This window comes from Grampus griseus (assembly GCF_964374135.1).
Source record: "Grampus griseus genome assembly, chromosome: 16".
Classification (NCBI taxonomy): Eukaryota; Metazoa; Chordata; class Mammalia; order Artiodactyla; family Delphinidae; genus Grampus; species Grampus griseus.
In genome coordinates, this window is record NC_139010.1 from 82110484 (window position 1) to 82122442 (window position 11959).

Consider the following 11959-nt stretch of genomic DNA (forward strand, 5'->3'; position numbering starts at 1 on the left):
CTCCCTAAAAATAACCAGTTGTTGTAAGCAGTTTCTTGTGTCTTTTCCCAGTTACACATGCATTATTCTCTTATGAAAACGCACGAAGACTATCATAATATACACATTGTTCTGTACTTCGTATTCTCTGCTTCACAAACTCCGAGTATATTAATATTGAGTACGTCTTCCTCCTTTCTTTTTGATGACGGCAAAGTATTCGGCTTTAGAAACCATAATTTATTTAATCTCTGCTATTGCCATACATATAGGTTTACAATGGTTTCCTCTTAGAAAAAATTCTTTAATTAATAAACCTGCTGCACTACAAAATGGATGAATTGTAAAATAATTAGCCACAGGATTCCTCCACGTGAGTGATGGGACAGGGGGAGGGGAGAGCTTCTGCAGGCCCTCGTGGTACGAAGTGAACTGGGGATGTCCGCCGCCCTCCAGCTCACTCCACACCTTTGGAGCTTGGGTTTCCTTGATCGGGAGCTGCTGTTCTGGGGACCCGAGGGTCTCTTTGATCCTTGCAGGAGATCCATGAGGTCAAAACCACCTTTGTAATAACAGACGGTCCTTGCCCTTTTCACTCATTTCTCGTGTGTGGAGGGTGGCATTTCCCCTGTGCAGAGCAGATGTGAGAATCCAGCTGTCTTTTATTAAATCAGGTATCACAGAGATTTGCTGTGATACTTGGTTTAGTAAAATATATATTTTATATAAAATATAAAATAATGCTGCTCTTTTCACTAATTTGTTTTGGATAATAGAGGTATTTTTCATTAAAAGATGTTTCTATGTGAAACATGAAATGGGTTCATCATTGCTTTAAAATTAATTGATAAATGAAATTTTAAAAAATATTCAGTTAATAACCTACATAAACAAAAACTCTTAGTGGTCCTCAGTGATTTTTAAGAGCGCAAAGGGACCCTGAGACCAAAAAGTTGGAGCCTTTCTATTCCTGAGATACAACGCAGAGATAGATTGCCTACAGCAATGTGGGAAAGCACCTAGAAAAACAATGTGAATGTGTAGAATTCCCAACTCCTAATCCTCTGTGACAAAGCTGATGTGGGTTGGGTAGTGTAGATGCCTGGATACTATTAACCTTCTGGGGGATTAGTTTCATTTCCTCACTTTTACACTATGGGAAAATAAAACTAAAATAAGATTAGAAAGGACGTGGGGTCCTTGATCCCTGGATTCCTTGAAAGGACATTGGATTCCATGATCTCTGTCCGGGAATGGCTTCACTTCAAGTTGGAGCACTGGCATATCCACAGGCAGATGACAGTGCAGGCCTCTGCCAGCATATCTAGATCCCCAAAAGATGCTGAGTGAAATCACTACTTCAAAGGGGAGCTGACATAGAAGGAAACAATTTTATTGGAGAAGGTTATGACCTCTAGGTGTATGATATGTGAGTAGTTGAACTAGATAGGTAATTGATAATCTCTTATAAAAGATTATTCCTTCCATTGTCAAAGGTTTGAGTAACTAACAATTTGAACCTTTCAATTCTGTGGTCTTCATAATTCTTGGACTCCCAGGGCCAGACGGTGCCCCTGGAGAAAATCTCACAGACCCTCTTTCCTGGAGGTGAGGGGTGTGTCATTATTGAAACTCCTGGAACCACTTTTCAGTATGTGGTTCTTGCAAAATGAAAGGAAAGATCTATGAGTTTAGGTTTAGATATTTGAGTTGCTTGAGAACAGAATTTCAATACTCTAATAATTAGTTCAGACAAGTTTCTATCCTATAGTAATTGTGTTATTTTTTTACTGTAATAAAATCTTTAGAGATGATCAATGATTATTTATATGTAGTTATTAGAAGATTATAGAATTCTAGGTGTATATCTATCGTTGGGAAAGCCCTCATTACAGCCTTAACTAAAATTTTGCCTTTGAAACATTGGAAATTTCTGGGTAGGGAAAGGTAATTTTCCTTGAGATCGACTCTCTTTCTCTTTTGCCAGTTTTAAAAAAGTGTCCTTTACATATGTCCACTCATAAAGGAAGTTTCGCTGTGCAATGCATTGAAGAGTTCGTGATTGGCAAGGCTGAAATATTTACTTTACAAATACAGTACACTGACAAGCAACCGAGTTTCCAGACTCAATGGTTCCCGCTGGGTGATAGACTCCAAATTGAGGAAGACAGGGACCCTAGGTACAAAGGTGAGAGAGGAACCATATACAAACCAGTGCATCAAGCAACCTGAAGAAAGTACAGGCCAACTTGGAACACTTATTGCTAAGAATAGAATAGGGACCCCTAGAAATTTGAAGCTAAAAAGTTATGAGTCCTAACCTCCTATATTAATACTGTAGGAAAACCCTGTCACCTAAGTAATAAAAAAATGAATTGCAATGGAATGTCCTAGACATTTATCATAACAAAAGAGAGAACAGTGAGGAGAATAATTTCCCTAGAGGACAAGGAAAGCATGACAGGAAGATATAGGTTTACAAAGAGGCCTTCAAGTATAGAGGCTACAGAAAACTTGTCTTAAACATCCTTACTTGGGGTGATCAAGCTTCAGATAACCCCAAACTGAAGATACCTTTAGTAAGTTTCAGTGTTGAATATTAAATATAAACATAAGTCCAGAACTAAGGCTACGTGATGGTTTTAAGCAAAAGAATATCTTTTGTAGAGGGTATAAGCTCCGACAATGTAGACGTAACACAACTAATAGCGAATGGGGTGGGGTAGAGGTGAGGGTATATGGAAAAGAAAATAAGCTCTCTGATTGCCTTCTAGGTATGAACTGGGAGTAAAAGAATATTACTTCAGATTAAATATTGTGTCAGAGAAGGTTTTAGCTAATTATCAAGAAGGCTCATATTAAGACACCAGTGGGCTCAAAAAGAAGGGACAAAGATATTATGTAAAGCTGTCAGTGTAAGTGCAGCCATTAGACCATAACTACAAATACTCTGAGATATCTAAGCATACAGAAAAGAGAGACAGAGAATACAGATAACATAGTGAAAGACTACATAGCTATATCAACATATATTTTAAAATATAACAAGATTGGTATCAAATACATCAATTGATTCAATAGCTTTAAATGGCCTATTCAAACAAAAAGATTTTAATATTTCTGTAAACTGCTATGGAGTAATTGCCTCCAAATATTATCAAGTGCAAAAGATAAAGTGGGAAAACTTGCATATAGCATATGCTGCGTTAAATGGGCTTATGAATATATATGCATATTTGCTCTTATTAAAATGAAACAATATACATACAGTTTACATATGTATATATATGTATATAATATATATATTATGATATACATAATATACATATAATGTGAAATACATATAATGTAAAAATGGAGGAGGGAGCACAGGGAGAAAAGCTAGATTTCCCTGAACTTCCCTTCTTTGATAGATTTGACTCTTGAATCATATTAATATTTATATAAATATAAAACCAATTGAATCAAAGATATAGAAAACCCTAAAGTAGAAATTAAAGTGAAACTAACATTCAGGCAGCAACAGAGCCGCACAAAGAGCAATACTTTGAAGTCATTTAAAACACAATAATTGAATGGTGCATCCCTTGAGAGCCATTCCCCAAGGATATAAATGAACTGAAAAATAATATCAAGCAGTTTTCAATAATTGCATTGGTGGTAATATTGATATCATTATTCTGAACTTATTATAATGGGAGAAAGCAAATAGGTAATTACGTGAGTATCACTAGAGAGTTTTTCAGCCTAAGAAAAAAGGCTATAAATATGAAATCAAACAGTGAAGTGTTCTGTGGCTACCCTGCAAAGAAGGGACCCTCCCCTCAGGTGTGATTTGTGTGTAGGGCCTGATGATGCCGCCTCCGTCCTCCAGAGGGTATGAAAGTCTCATGACTCAGATAACTGAGGTCTCCGGGGGAGCAGGGCAGGCCTCTCACCGGGTCTGAAATGGCTTGAGAGTGTGAGTAAAAGAACCTGGCTGGGGTTTTGCTGTGGTCAGGAGGCGGGGCCGGCGTGAGGGTAAGCTGGTGGCGGGGGCTTGCTGGTTAGAAGCAGGGAGCATCTGGCCCTTCTTATCAGCTCACTCAGATGTGGGGTCAGGCCGGGGAGGCGGGGGAGGGGAGGGAGGCAAGGGATGAGGCTTCAAAGCTGTCAGCAGCCAAATATCAAAAAGCAGAGCTGGATTCCTTGTTACAGTAAGTAGATTTTGAATTGGGAATGGCAGTATGAATTCATGGTGTATATTTCTTTTAAAATGTGAAAGAGAAGACATATTTCCTGATATATTCCCAGAAGGACCTAGAACTTACCCAATAGTCATGAGTGTCCTTACTTCCTAGATTGTGGTCTCTCAATACTGTTTCCTACTAAAAGAAAACCGAGTTTCCCGATAGAAATGGTAAATCCTGTATCAGGTGCAAGAACTGAGCAGGATAAGCCTGGAATGACTTGTCACACTAAAAAGCAAGGAAGGAGATGGGGCTTCCCTGGTGGCGCAGTGGTTAACAATCCGCCCGCCAATGCAGGGGACACGGGTTCGAGCCCTGGTCCGGGAAGATCCCACGTGCCCACAGCAACTAAGCCCGTGCACCACAACTACTGAGCCTGCGCTCTAGAGCCCGCGAGCCACAACTACTGAAGCCCGCGCGCCTAGAGCCCGTGCTCCACAACAAGAGAAGCCACCGCAGTGAGAAGCCTGCGCACCAGGGCAAAGGGCAGCCCCCGCTCGCCGCAACTAGAGAAAGCCCGTGCGCAGCAATGAAGACCCAACACAGCCCCAAATAAATAAATAAAATCAACAAGTAAAAAGCAAGGATACCTCTCAGAGACTACTGGGGTCAGGCCTAAAGGACCCAGGAGCCGCTGTGAAGAGGCCTCCCGTGTCCCAAGGGGGGAAACTCTGATCACTAGCTAAAAAAATATTGAATAACTACAGGGACTTGAAATGCACAAAATGTATTTAAATTCCTCAAGTTCACAATGATTCCTTCAGAATAAAAAGAAAGAAAAGAAACTCACTGGACACCTTCAAAAGATATAAGGAAACCAGTCCACTCTGGCAAAGCAAGGGAGAAGGTCAAACTTTCATCTGCCTTTCTTCCAGGAGCTGTGCCTCAGTGCAACCACGCAGCTGATTAGGGAGAGTTTCTCTTTATAGATGCATTCAGTAAGTGACAGGAGAAGGGAAATTGTAAAAGAGTGTCACCATTCCTCAAATCCTTCATGAAAAGATAAATCCAGGCAATGATCATCAAAGGCTACTCACATCACAGAAAGAGACTGAGCATTGAGTGCAAGCAGAGAGCAGTATACACCTGGACCTCCGAGTGGTCTGCGAAGAAATCAGCTGGAATGGGATTTGGCCTCCAGATGGAAATACCAGTGTCCGGGAACCACGAGGGAGAGGGGCAAGTAAAAAGCAGAGGTAGAATCCAGATGTGGGCAAGTCTGCAGGACAAGGAACTGCTTTCTTCAGTATACTGCAAGGAACAGCAAAAACAAAACAAAACAACAACAATAACAAGAGGGTAAAAAAACCTATTTAAGGAACAGATGAGAAGGTCTTGGACTTCAACCATGATGGAGTAAACTGGTTTTAGACTCACCCTCCCACTTCAAACAATCGTAAAATGCAACAAAATAGGTAAGGCACTCTCTGTGGGAACTGGGCCACAGCCAGCTGAGGCTGGCATCCTTGAGAGAAGAAACCACGCAATTTGAGCCATGTGCCTCCTGGCCCCAATTTCTGTGCGGGTGCAGGGAGGTGAGACCGAGTGGAGAGGAGGCATCTCCCCTTGCCGTGGGAGCAGAGACTGGAGAATGGGCTGCTGAGAAAGACGGGTTTGGCAGGCGTGATGCTGCAAGAGGAGGGACTGTGTGCAGAAGGGCAGGCACGCAAACACCTTGGCTGAGGGTCCTCAGCCAGGGGCTGGACTTCCCAAGTCCAGGGCAAGACTCTGCAAGGCCTGGCAGTCAATGGAAAAAAAAATCTGTCCACCTAGATTTCTATATCCAAGGAAAATACCCTGTTTTAAAAAAGGGTGAAATAAAGACATTTTCAGCTAAGTAGGAACCTAGAGAACTAGAACTCATTCCCAAAACACCAGGAAGTGCAATTTAAAACTCCACGGACATACCGTTACACACCCACCAGAAGGGTTAAAATTAAAAAGACAGAAAACAGCAAATGCAGGGGAGGCTGCCGAGCGCATGGGGTTCTCAGACATTGCTGTGGGCATGTAAGTGGTGTGACCAGGTTGGAAAGTCTCAGACAGATACTTATAAAGTCAAATATACATCTTTCCCAGGATCCAGCAATTCCACTCCAAGGCATTTGCCAAGGAGAAATGAAAGCATATTGCCACAAAAGGACTTGTGTGAGCAGCTATATCCAAAACCTGGGAACAATCCAAATACATCAACAGGGTATGTCCTAAGAGGCTATGTTACAGTATAAGCTGTGTTATATTTACACGGTGAAACATGGAAAAGGAATAAAAAGAATTAAGTCTTGGTGCATAGGACATTGTGACTGAACCTCGAAGAACATATTACGTTGGGTGAAAGAAGTTAGACACAGATGGGTACATGCTGCCTGCCCACTTATGTGATTTTCTAGAACGGCAAAACTCCTCTATGATAACAGAAGTACAGTCAGTGGTTTCTGGTGGGCTGCGTGTAGCAGGATGGATTGCAAGGGGGCAGGAGGGGACTTTCAGGGGTGATGGAAAGCTTTTACATTTGGATTGATATGTTGATCACGCAAGTATCTATATTTGACCAAACTCTGAGAACTATACACTTGAGATCTGTATGGTTTCTGGTATGTGAAAAATTTTACCGGAATTCAAAAAGCATTTTAAAATCAAAGGAAAGCAACTCATGGGCCTTTTTGGAATTGATTTGGAAAAATCCACTGTTAAGGACACATCCATGAGGCAGTGGAGAAACTGGGGCACTGAATGAGTATTTGATGATATTAAGGAAATATTTTTGGTGTGATAATAGTATTATTATTGTGACAAAGGTATTGTTATGTTAGAAGAGTCCTGACTGTTAGAGATACACACTACCTATTTATGGAGGAAGAAATAGGATATCTGGGATTTACTTCAAAATAAATCAGTGGAGGTGGGAGGTGGAAATGTCCTGGGGGTATATGGATGACACCAGATGCCCACATACAACAATTGTTGAAGCTGGGTGATAGGTACAGGGGGTTCCTTACGTTACTCTTACTGCCTCTCTGTATGTGAGGCCAGGCCCTGGACTTGCCTCCTGGGGCCTCGCAGCCTCAGTCCTGCTGCGTCCCCAGCGGGCCTCCCGCGTAGCCCCGCCCCGCGCCCATCCCTTAAAGAAGTTTCTGTTAAAATGTTTAAAGTACAGTAATTGCTAGCATTTCAAACAAAAATCCAGCTTTTGGGCTTTTCTTGAAAGCAAAAAAAAAAAAAGCAGTCCACCCGCATCAGGCCCAGTCGCCTTCCGCCATCTGCTGGAGCCGAGTGACCGGAGCGCCACTGCTCCGAGGCGCTTCTGTTTGTCCCACCCGGAAGCGGAGGGGACCCGCCGGCCCGAGCCCACTTGGCCCCCGGAGCGCGAAGGCTGGGGCCGCAGCGCCATCTGGCGACGCAGCGGGCCCACTGCGCCCTTCGGTGGAAACGCAGGCTCCGGTGCGGGAGCGCGGCGAGGTCAGCGCAGGTGCAGAACCGCGACGCTGTGACTGGCGCTAACCACCGGTAAGGCCGCTGTTACGAGACTTTGGAGGGAAGACAGTTCCATGCTTCCGTCCAGCGTTTGTGCTGAGGTAATTGCACTTCTCAGAGTTGTGCTGACCCAGGGAGATGTAGACCCCGCAGCCTATGCCAACGCGTGGGTTGCGCTGTATCGCCCGGCAGGGTGGGCCCCGGAGACCCAGAGGGTTCAGTCTGCTCGGTTTCCTGGAATCACGGATCCTTCTCAAAACAAACCCAAACTAAGTGCTGCCGGAATAGGACTGATGGGGATATAAACCTTTATCAACTGAAAAGCTCTGAATTAAGTTAAGTGCCAGTCTGTTCCAAAATACGATGGGAGAAATGGCTTTAACTGTCTCATGAAGGCTTTGGATCATTACTGCAACATGGAGCTAATTCTTTGAATCATTTACTACTGCTGTAATAATAACTTACTGTCTGAAAACTTTAACCTTTTTGTATAAATTTACTAACTTGGAAACTTTAGACATATTGCCCCAATTAGCCATTATGTGTTTTAGGCATTTATTGTGTCCACTGAATGTCAGGCGGTGTGTTAAAAGGATGAATATGACATTCCATGTTGTCAATAGGCACCCAGCTTGCAGGGGAAAAATACCCGAGAGACCTACTGATAGGGTGTGATGGGTGTGACACTTGCTATAGCGGATCCTGAGTATTATTTATAGGATTAGAATAGTGCGCCATCTAGAGGAAGATCTCAGTAGTCAGACTTAGCAGTAACCACCCCAAAGATGTCACATTGGGGTATGGATAGGAATGAACCCCATTCTGGTTAAGTTCCACTTCTGTGCTGTTGGGAATGTTCTTCAGGTAAACTTTGGAGAGAGATTGAAGTGAGAGAGGTGTGCGGGAGGTTAGAATCTATCTTCCTGAGCTTACTGCGTGGACTGTTGAGTTAGTGAACATGATTATAATTTTTATCGAGGGTCCGCCCTATGTCAGGTGCTCTGCTAAGCACTGCAGGTTTCTCCTCTGCCCTAGATACTCTGGTTCTTCCCTCCAGCGGCAGGACCGTATGAGGTCCTGGGGTGCAAAATTTAAGGAAGGGTTTGTGTTACCCAACGCAAGTTCCTGTGCCGGATGCCCAGTGAGGCCAAACAAACGGAAACATTGGGGTTTGGAGCAGAGAAAGGTTTATTGCAGGGCCATGCAAGGACACAGGTGGCTCGTGCCCCCAAAGCCCCAAGATCCTTGAAGGGTTTCAGCAAAGCACTTTTAAAGGCAAGGTGAGGGAGGGAGGGGGTGTGGTTGGTTGTTGCAGATTTCTTGGTGTCGGAATCCTTTGTTCTTACAGCTGTTCAGGGAGGTCAGGTCACGATGTTCCTGTAAACCTGCAACAAGACAAATGCTATCCTCTGTTCTGCAACTTTTTATCTCTGTATGAATGGACTCTTAAAGGTCAGAGCCCTGAGAATAGGTTATCCTGTATATTTCAGGCTATAGACAACATTCCTGCACAAAAGGTGCAGAGCCAGCATGGCTAAGCACAGGCAACAGAGCACAAAAGTTTAAAGTAAAAGGAACAGATCCAACATGGAGTCAGTGTCGTTCTTCCCTATAGCACTTGCTCTCAGAGGCTGACCCTCCACTTGAATGACCCTGAGAGCCCCTCCTTAAATTCAATGCCCCCCCCCGGCCCCCTGCAGCCACATGTGTGCCTCTCTCATCTGGCCCTGGTTCCCATTTTCTGAATGAGGAAACAGAGAGGTTGATAATGCTTCTACGATCACACAGCTTGGAAGTTTCTGAGGTGGAACATGAATCCTATGGCTTTGTGTGACTCTGGCGTCCTTTCACTTAACACCTAGGTTATGTAGTTTCTTCCTGTGGCTCTAGGAATCCCTGGCCATTTTTTAAAAAGATATCTCCACTGTTAGCAGCTTTACTTGATTACAAAGCAGTGGAGAAGGGTTCTGGGGTTCACCTCAGCGGGGAGCCTCGAGGGCCTGAGCTGTGAGTCCCTGCTTGGATGGGAACGGTGGGTTGGGACTTAGGTGCCATAGGCACATGACCGCCTTAGGGCTGAGCGTACAACCTGGCAGGTGAAGATGTTGCTGAAATCTGGCCCCTGTACACCAGTGCCGGATTAAATTTCAAGACACAGAGTTCTGGGTGAAGTAGAAGGAAGTAGCTTTATTGCTTTGCCGGGCAAAGGGGGCCACAGCGGGCTAACGCCTTTAAGACTGTGTGTCCCACGCTGGAGCGGGGGCAGTGAGGAGTCTTATAGTGTTCAAGGAGCAGGGCGTGATCAGCTTGGGCACATTCTTCTGACTGGCTGGTGGTGAGGTCATTGAGAGTCACCACTATCCACCTTCTGGTTCCAGCCAGTCTGAGGTCTGCGTGCATGTGGGCAGCATCCGGTTAACTTCTTCCGCCTGGAGGGGGCTTCAGTATCTGCAAAACAGCTCAAAGGACATGGCTCAGAATCGTATCTATAGTCCTTGAGGAAGAACTGCAGGTCCTTGACTTGGTTTAATGGCTAAAGTACTATTATTTTTTCTTGCTTGACTGTTTTCCTTTCTTTCTGCATTTTCTCACTTCTCTGATTACATTTATTCTTTAACTAAAGGTTTTTTTACAAAAAAGGCAGGCGGAGGACAGGAGTGGGGGTTTGTTCTGGAAAGGCCTCACAGGGTCCTGCGTGGTTACAAAGGCTTCTGCAGCTGCCATGGACGGGCCCGGTTGTGTACAGCAAGCCCGCCCTGTGGGGAACCGGCCCTCACTCTTCTCTCACCACCCCACCGAGGCCACACGTACCTCTTGGCACTTGTCACAGACTGAAGCTCTATTTTGCATTGTCACTTAATACAAACACTGATGCTGATCGTGTCGGAGGTCATAGCAGTGTCTCCCATCTGTTGTGAGCTGACCAGGACAGTCCCCCGTTTCCTGTGCTATCTCGTTAGGCTTCGTGACAATCTCGTGGGAGAAGAATCGTCCTCATTTGGGATAAAGAAGATGTGGTACATGTATACAATGGAATATTAGTCAGCCAGAAAAAAAGAATGAAATAATGCCATTTGCAGCAACATGGATGGACCCAGAGATTATCATACTGAGTGAAATAAGTCAGGCAGAGAAAGACAAATACCATATGATATCGCTTATGTGTGGAATATAAAATGACACAAATGAACTTATCTACGAAACAGAAATAGACTCACAGACATAGAGAACGGACTTGTGGTTGTCGGGGGTGAGGTGGATTCGGAGCGTGGGATTAGCAGGTGATAACTGTTGTATAGAGAATGGATAAACAACAAGGTCCTTCTGTAGAGCACAGCAGCCTATATTCAATATCCTGTGATAAACCACAGTGGAAAAGAACTTAAGAAAAGAACCACCCCTATTTGACAGATGGGGACCTGAGGCTCAGAGGGTGAAGTGACTTGGTCTGTGGCACACAAGTGGTCTGTGTCAGAGCAGGCGACACTCAAGTCTTTGTGTGATTCCACTGCTCCAGACACCCTCTCTGCAGCCTCTCTGTGTGTAAAGGACTCTCTCTTCACGCACTACTAAGTGAAGGAGGTGGCTGCTGCCTCATCTGTTTTTTGTGGTGAGGATGATACTCCACTAAGGCCTATTCAAAGAGTGTGGACTAAGTGGTGAATGGTGTGGAAAGACCCAAAGGAAGTGCTGAGATAACCATGCTGCCGGCGAGTGAGATTAGGACCAAGGAGAAGCAGAGCCCCCGGCACCAGGGCTGTGCTGTCTGTCCTGGGGTCCACCTGCCTCCGAGCAGACTCAGGGAAACCTGCTCTTTCACTGACAGGACGTGGGCACCTAGAAACTCAGAACAGCTCACTTGGTACTTGTTTTAAAAATAACCTCACTGGGCTTCCTGCTAGCGCAGTGGTTGGGAGTCTGCCTGCCGATGCAGGGGACGCAGGTTCGTGCCCCGGTCCGGGAGGATCCCGCATGCCACGGAGCGGCTGGGCCTGTGGGCCGTGGCCGCTGGGCCTGCGCGTCCGGAGCCTGTGCTCCGCAACGGGAGAGGCCACAGCGGTGCGAGGTCTGCATACAGCAAAAAAAACAAAAAACAAAAACACCTCATTCTTAACATTTTGGAAATATTATTTTTCATTAGCAATGTCTGCTTGTAATTGAATATTTATTCCAATGAGAAATAATGACCAGGTTCACGTCTAAAATGTTACAAAAGTGATACACATTCAGTTTTTTTCTCACATTCTGCATAATACCCGTTAAGTCTTCTTTTGGCA